This window comes from Bos grunniens, chromosome 21 (genome assembly GCF_055505025.1).
Source record: "Bos grunniens cultivar Pamir isolate PY7600 chromosome 21, Bosgru_T2T1.0, whole genome shotgun sequence".
NCBI classification, from domain to species: Eukaryota; Metazoa; Chordata; class Mammalia; order Artiodactyla; family Bovidae; genus Bos; species Bos grunniens.
The window spans coordinates 33,638,745-33,647,472 of record NC_141185.1 but is presented as its reverse complement, the minus strand read 5'-3'; the positions used below and the strand labels follow the sequence as shown (position 1 = coordinate 33,647,472).

At 40.6% G+C, this 8,728-nt stretch overlaps 1 long non-coding RNA gene across 1 annotated transcript; it reads left to right on the top strand.

Moving 5' to 3' along the window:
- The first annotated feature begins 4,796 nt into the window (after positions 1-4,796).
- On the top strand, positions 4,797-8,131 carry LOC147349344 (uncharacterized). The gene is made up of 2 exons (XR_015150383.1): positions 4,797-5,523; positions 7,420-8,131. It is a non-coding gene; the product is annotated as an uncharacterized LOC147349344 (long non-coding RNA).
- The last annotated feature ends 597 nt before the right edge of the window (positions 8,132-8,728 follow it).

The following is an 8,728-nucleotide window of genomic DNA, read 5'->3' as shown; positions in this document are numbered from 1 at the left end:
TAACTTTTCTTCCAAGGAGTAAATGTCTTTTAATTTCATGGCTGCAGTCACCATCTGCAGTGATTTTGGAGCCCCCCAAAATAAAGTCTGACACTGTTTCCACTGTTTCCCCATCTATTTCCCATGAAGTGATGGGACCAGATGCCATGATCTTCATTCAAGCTAGATTTAAAAAAGGCAATGCACCAAGAAATCAAATTTCCACTGTCTGTTGGATCATAGAAAAAGCAAGCAAATTCCAGAAAAGCTTCTACTGCTGCTTCATTGACTCTGCTTAAGTCTTTGACTGTGTGGACCACAACGAACAGTGGAAAATTCTTAAAGAGTTGGAAATACCAGACCACACTACCTGTCTCCTGGGAAAGCTGTATGCAGGTCAAGAAGCAACAGTTAGAATTGGACATGGAACAATGGACTGATTCAAAATTGGGAAAGGAGTACAATAAGGACGGATATTGTCACCCTGTTTATTTAACTTATATGCAGAGAATATCATGTGAAATGCCAGACTGGATGAAGCACATCTGGAATCAAGATTGCTGGGAGAAATATCAACTTCAGGTATGCAATTGATAGCAGTCTAATGGAAGAAAGTGAAGAGGAACTAAGAGCCTCTTGATGAAAGTGAGAGTGAAAAAGCTGGCTTAAAACTTAACACTCAGAATACTGAGATCATGGCATTCAGTCCCATCACTTCATAGTAAATATATGGGGGAAAAGTGGAAACAGTGAAGGATTTTCCTTTCTTGGGCTCCAAAATCACTGTGGATGGTGACTGCAGCCATGAAATTAAAAGATGCTTGCTCCTTGGAAGAAAAGCTATGACAAACCTAGACAGCATATTAAAAAGCAAAGGCATCACTTTGCCAACAAAGGTCTGTATAGTCAAAGTTATGGGTTTTCCAGTGTTCTTGTATGGATGTGAGAGTTGGACCATAAAGAAAGGTGAGTGCTGAAGAATTGATGCTTTTGAACAGTGGTGCTGGAGAAGACTCTTGAGAGTCTGTTGTACTGAAAGATCAAACCAGTCAATTCCAAAGGAAATCAACCCTGAATATTCATTGGAAGGACAGAAGCTGAAGCTCCAATACTTTGTCTACCTGATCAAAGAGCTGACTCATTGGAAAAGACCCTGATGCTGGGAAAGATTGAGGGCAAGGGAAAAAGTGGGTGACAAAGGATGAGATGGTTGGATGGCATTACTGACTCCAAGGACATGAGTTTGAGCAAATGCCTGGAGATTGGGCATGCTGCAGTCCATGGGGTTGTAAAGAGTTGGACAGGTCTTTATGACCGAATAACAACAAACTAATCTATGATACTCTAGTATAATAGCCCACACTAAGACTGTAAGTGTTGAAAACAAAACAAGCAAAATAAAATCCCACATTGATGGGTATATTGAAGGGAACAGAGCCAACTGAAAGAATTGCAGATGGCTGAAACTGGAAAAATTTGAGCAACAAAAAACATAAAGAAGGATTGGGTTGTTATGGAGCACAGTGTGTGCCTAAGTCACCGTGAGGCCAAACAATACCAAAGCATAGGAGTTTGCAGGAATGAAATGTTTACTGTAGGGCCATGCTAGGAGATTGGTGGCTTATGCCTTAAAAATTTCTGAACTTCTAGAAAGCAGCAAAGCCACTTTATAGGAAAGGTGAGGGAGCTATGTGGTTAGTTGTTGCAGACTTACCGGTTATTGCTGGTTACCTGGCCTGGGAGCGTTCTTCCAACTCCCATTGTGTGTCTTTCTGCTAGTGCCCAGGCCCAGCTGAGGAAGCAGATCTCAGCTGATGGCGCCCTCAGGGCCAAGTCCCCAGACCCTGCCGAGCCATCATCACTGAGGGGGCAAGAAGCCTAGGACCCAACTGGCCCTTAGGCTCCTCGGGCCACCCAAATGGGAGCCAGATCTCATGGACTACTACCTATGGAGACTGCCACTGCCATTAGGTTCTGGAGGTGGGGATGGGGGAGAGGTTTTCTGCTTCAAGGCCTTGGCCTGGTCAGTGGGCAGCTGTGGAGAGGGCTCTGGCGCTCTGTAGGACACAGCCCTCAGCCTGTCCCCAGCTCACTCACAGGCCCAAGGCTTGAGGGTCCCAGGGAGAAAGCTTCGATCCACCAGATCCACTTCTCATGACACTCTGCCTTGCGGAACCTTTCGAGCCTGGCTGTTGGCAGAATGAGACCTCTAACCACCACGCTAATGGTTGTGGGCTAATGGTGGCATGCTAATGACTGTGCTCCCATCCCTGCCCCTATTACGTGATTATAACACAAAGTATAAAACAAATGCCCATGAATTTATGCTGAGGTAAAAAAAGGATTGAATAAATAAATAAATGGAAGAGAAGAGAACATCTTCCTTGTAGAACTACAAATAATTTCTGCAGTACACTGCCTTCCTGGAAGGGGAGCATAAACCCCTACTCCTTAAGCATGGAGTGTATATAGTGACTGTCTTCTAAGAAAACAGTTTGGGGTAGGGAAAAGCAATGAAAAAATCTGACAAACACTACCTCAGCCAGGTGTGATCAAGGTCAACATCAACATTAATTTTAACACTAGTAATTAATTGCATGAGCTATTTACTTTAATTCCATGGTTTTCCTGCCTAAAATCCACAACTTCAGTCTAGCTGTGAGGGGAAAAAAAGCAGCAAATTCCAACTAAGGAACATTCAACAAAATGCCTGACATGTATTCCTCAAAATTATTAAGGTCAACCAAAAACAGAGAAAATCTGAAAAGCTATCATAGCCAAGAGCCTAAAGAGATATAACACCTAAATATCCTGACTGGATCCTGGAAGAAAAATAATATAAGGTAATAAGTAAGAAGATTTGTAGAAGGTATGGAGTTTCATTAATTCATTAATTACATGGTTTAATACTGGTTCAGCACTTGTAACAAATGTACAATATTTGTCCAACTAATATCATACGCTAATAGTGGGGAAACTGCTCAGGGTATAAATGAACTCTGTACTATCACCTCAATTTTTTCTGTAAAGTCTAAAACTGTTCTAAAAAATAAACGAAGTATCTTTCATAGAGGCTGGCGTATAGTAGGTTGATAATGCAAAATTAAAAATGATTAAGAAAGGAAAAGGATAAAGAAGATAAAGAAAATATCAATAATTCAAAACATTTGCTGTTTAAGCACAGCAAATGCTTATAAGCAGGTCAGTTCAGTTCAGTTCAGTCGCTCAGTCATGTCCGACTCTTTGCGACCCCATGAATCGCAGCACACCAGGCCTCCCTGTCCATCACCAACTCCCGGAGTTCACTCACACTCACGTCCATCGAGTCAGTGATGCCATCCAGCTATCTCATCCTCTGCCATCTCCTTCTCCTCCTGCCCCCAATCCCTCCCAGCATCAGAGTCTTTTCCAATGAGGCAACTCTTCGCATGAGATGGCCAAAGTACTGGAGTTTCAGCTTTAGCATCATTCCTTCCAAAGAAATCCCAGGGCTGATCTTCTTCAGAATGGACTGGTTGGATCTCCTTGCAGTCCAAGGGACTCTCAAGAGTCTTCTCCAACACCACAGTTCAAAAGGATCAATTCTTCGGTGCTCAGCCTTCTTCACAGTCCAACTCTAAGCAGGTCATAAAAAGTCAAATTTCTATGAAAGACACATGCCATTCAGATTTTTACACTAACGGTTTTTTAAACTTCTCTGTTGTAGAATTTACTTTTATTCTACAATTTTGATCTTCAAAATTTTAACTTGAACTCTAAACACACCTCTAATACAAACTAGATATGGCAGTGTACATAATTACTAAAGTAACTCTCCATAGCTCAAAAAGTAATAATGCTTTTACTTTGGCTGAATTCTTTTTTTTTTCTTAATTTTATTTTATTTTTAAACTTTACAATATTGTATTAGTTTTGTCAAATATCGAAATGAATCCGCCACTGGTATACCCGTGCTCCCCATCCTGAACCCTCCTCCCTCCTCCCTCCCCTACCCTCCCTCTGGGTCGTCCCAGTGCACCAGCCCCAAGCATCCAGTATCGTGCATCGAACCTGGACTGGCAACTCGTTTCATACATGATATTATACATGTTTCAATGCCATTCTCCCAAATCTCCCCACCCTCTCCCTCTCCCACAGAGTCTATAAGACTGATCTATACATCAGTGTCTCTTTTGCTGTCTCGTACACGGAGTTATTGTTACCATCTTTCTAAATTCCATATATATATGCGTTAGTATACCGTATTGGTGTTTTTCTTTCTGGCTTACTTCACTGTGTATAATAGGTTCCAGTTTCATCCAGCTCATTAGAACTGATTCAAATGTATTCTTTTTAATGGCTGAGTAATACTCCATTGTGTATATGTACCACAGCTTTCTTATCCATTCATCTGCTGATGGGCATCTAGGTTGCTTCCATGTCCTGGCTATTATAAACAGTGCTGCAATGAACATTAGGGTACATGCTTTTAAACAATAAAAGCCAAAGACTGTGAAGCCATATTTATAACATGCCATCACAGCTCTGCCAAATAGATGGTCATCCAGATAAGCAAAAAAGCAAACAAAATAATCTTTTAAAAACAGATACAGCTCAATATACAGAGATTTCAAATTGTCTTTCAGTTGCTCATTAACTTTGTCTTCTGCTTTATTAGGTTTCAAACTGTTAGGTTACTCCATTGTATTTAAATGTTATCTTCTATCAAATACTCTTCACAATTAATTCAAAATCTCTTTGTAAAATTATTTATCCTATAGCTCAATTAATACACAATGTTTCAAATAAATTAATTGTATACTGCAAGAACACATCTAGAGATACTGATCTGCCATTCTACGCTGTGTAGATAAGCAGATTTTTGCTATGACTGCTAGCATCCACCTGGCAGAAAGAGAGCCCAGGGGCTGTAGCAGGAGCGGAGTTGAGGATTTCCAGGTGATCCTGGTGGGCTTCCCACGTGGCGCTAGTGGTAAAGAACGCACCTGCCTAATGCAGGAGACATAAGAGACCTGAATCCTGAATCTCGAAGATCTCCTGGAGCAAGCAGGGAATGGCATCCCACTCCAGTATTGTTGCCTGGAGAATCCCGTGGATAGAGGAACCTGGCAGGTGGCAGCCCATGGGATCGCACAGAGTAGAATATGACTGAAGCTGCTTAGCAGGCAACAGGCTGGTGGAACAAGGCGACCTGTGTGACTGGAACATGGTCTTGTTTTGGTTCCCCAATACCTCCTAGGAGGGCAGCTTCTTCAAGGCATGGGAGTGACTCATCAGGCTTGTGCAGAAAGTGAGGAGCCAGAACCCATAGACGGCCTACAGAAGTGAGGCCCCACAAGGGCGAGGAGTCCCAATGATCGAGGCCGCCTTTTTCAGGACTGTGACTACAATGACGACCGTGAGGCCCGGGCCCACATCTCCAGCCACAAGGAGTCTTGACACTGCGTCCTGCTGAATAAACTTAAAAATGTTCCAAGACCAGGCCTGGGCTGCGTGGGCTCGTGGGGCACCGCCTAACGCCACCCCGAGACTACCTCACAGAAGGTTTGTGTTGCCCTTCTCCTTGGGTCCTTTCCTTTTAGCCCTTGCTTTTCTTTTCTCAAGTTTGTTCTGGGTTTTTCTCTGCTTGATGGCGGAGGGGCCGCCCTCGGGGAATGGGGTCAGCAGAGACCTGAGGGACCCCGGTTCTGTCTGTAGCTCCTTTTGGCTGGAGCCACAGACTCCGGTTTCCCATCTCCTAAGTGGAAGGATTCACTTGTGGTCACCTCTTCTGACTGCTTTGGTTTGTTTGAAATCTAAATAAAGCAACCTTATGAGGAAAAAGTCACCTCCACCAGCGGGGCTTTGAAAGGAAGGATCTGGGAAGATATGACCAGTGTTATTCGGATCTTACTGGCCAGGGTAAAAGAAATTACACCTTGTTTACCAGTATTCTTATTTTATCTTGTTGATTAAAACACAGTGGACTAAATCAGAGAATCATCAGTGTTATGATTAGATACAATAAATTTTTATTCACAATAATTCTTCGGCAGGTAGAAAAAGAAACACCTTTTGTCGGTTATTTTTCTCATTAAAACAAAGGGAGGTTGTCATTGTCTCCTCTCGAATTCAACTCTGATTATTCCTTTATATTTCCTCTTTACTGATTTTTTGTTTTTGTTTTTTTTCTCCAGTTAATTTCCTTTCCTCAGTTTACAGTTAGTGCTTCTAAACTTGATTATTTTATGGCAGAATACTTTCTGGTAATCTGCCAATGTTTTTAGCACTAATATGTTTCCGCTTTCAGGATTTTTCAGTCTGTCGTCTTGTTTCACTTTGATTTTATTGTCCCTTCCCCTTCCAATAGCTCCTGTATTGTGAATTTCAGCTTGATTTTTTTTTTTTTTTTCTGTGCTGCTGCTGCTGCTAAGTCGCTTCAGTTGTGTCCGACTCTGTGCGACCCCATAGACGGCAGCCCACCAGGCTCCCCTGTCAGGTAGCTATATTCCCTACTTAGCAGATAAATTAGAGAATTTCTTTATCCCCAGAAACCAGAAAGATCAAGGTACAGTCACAGGAGTCTGATCGTTACCTAAACTTGGGAGCAAACAAACTGAGCAGAAAGGAACTTGCTGGTTACATTAAATTTTATTCTTACACACTCAATGAACCAAGAAGATGATTTGAAATATGCCTAGCAAGGCTTTTCATTATTTGCTAAAGCTCTTAGTTTAAAAGTCTTGACTGAAGTTTAATTCACCTACAAACCACAAAATGGAATTTTGAGGCAACAGTAGCAGCAACAGTAGTGAGAACTCAGAAATTCTCCACTTGATGACAAAGTCAGCAACTTGGCACGTAGCCCATTACTACTATACCCCCAGGGCTTCATTAGATTTATTCAGTATTTTTGTGTAATCCTTAAACATGGTTAAGGTAGGTTATATTATCATAAAGTCCTAGCATGTGTAATATACAGTTTGCCCTTTGCCATTGGTTTCATGGGCTCTAAACCAGTGATTGTACCTTTCTTTATAGTTAGCATTGAGGAATACCTTTCCATTAGATACTATTTTTCTTATGTCTGAAGAACATTTTTTCTTATTCAGTATTTAGAGGCATTATGGCATGGTTCAAAAACCACTATACTGAGTATTAGAAGACCTGGGTCCTTTTGTGAACTTTTTTTTATCTTGACTCAGTTATTTTTGTCATACTTTTGTATTATTTAGGTTTCTTTTTTGTAAGGAATAGAAGCCTCCCTTAGCTAATATTGGCAGAAAATAATTTCTTAGGAGGGTATAGGGAGACATAAGATTAGTTAATTTTATAGGAAACTTGAGAAATCTAAAAGATAAGAATTAGGGCAACTTTTGAAATCCTGGTAGTAACGACAGACAGCCTCATCAGGTGCTGCTGTTGATCATATTCCTTTCTTCTTCCCATCCCTACTATCAGATTGCAGAAAAGATCTATCTTGTTGGTCTAAATTGAAGAAAATGGAGGGAAACAGATGTTCTTGATTGACCTAACAAGACTGTATTTAATGAGAAGACCATTTCCCTGGAAGAAAAATTCAGGTGTTGCTAATGGGAGAACAACAACAACAACAAAATGTTGGCAAAATAACAAAATCTAAAAGGCTAGAAAAACTGACAAATTGTTCACTCAGTCTTTATGTGTACAAAGATATCACCCCATATTGCTACAGTGAGTTTTGTATGGTATATAAGAAAGACAACATAATTCAACTTTGTAATTATGTTTAAAACTAGGGCCTCTCTTCAACCTCTCTTCCTCTGCTAGGGCAATACCCTCCATTGATCTTTACCAGTCTGTTGTAGCTTCCTGATTGCATGGTATCTGGTTTTACTTATCATCCTGCTAACTTCTCCTCCATAACTGTTAAAGAGTTATCTTTCTAGAATGTAATTTTGTCTCTTGGAAACTGTCAGTAGCTTCAGTATTGTCTATAAGATACTTAATACTTGTTTTAGTCACTATGCTGGGTAGAGTTGGATGCCTGTACTACTCAGCTATTATAGCACTTTGTACATACCTTATTTTGAGTTCTTCATTCACTGAATAATTATTGTAAAAGAAGGGGAAGCATCTATGTGAAACAATATAATAAATTCTCAGATAAATAAAGTGAAAGTGGAGTCACTCTGTCATGTCCGATTCTTTGCGACCCCATGGACTGTAGCCCACTAGGCTCCTCTGTCCATGGGATTTTCCAGGCAAGAGTACTGGAGTGGGCTGCCATTTCCTCCGTATGTAATTTTGGCTGTCTTGCTACTTCTGTTTTCTAAGGCAATTCATATCTGTTAAAAGATCCATATAGTTCCCTCTCACTATGTATTTAAAGTAAAAATACCAAAATTTCAAAAACTCTATAGGTTCTTCTTTTCCACTAAGGAGTTCATACCTGGAGTGAACAGTCTTTGATTTAACAGGTCACTTCAATAAATTTGTATATATGTAAAACTGATTTGAAGCAAATTTCTCTGCATAAAAAAGTGACAAGTGACAGGGATTTTGAATTTTCTGGTGGCAACACTTGGGAAGAGGGGTTTAGGGATCCTGAGAAATAAAACGAAGAGGAAATGTGAGAAATATTTTGAGGGAAAGGAGATTACGTAATATGGAACTCCTTTTCTATAGGAGAACCTCAATTAAAAAAAAAAAAGAAAACAGCCAGTGAAATTTTCCAAGGATGGGAATTGTCAAAGGGCTTGTAAGAATAGTTGCATCCAGTATTTAATTT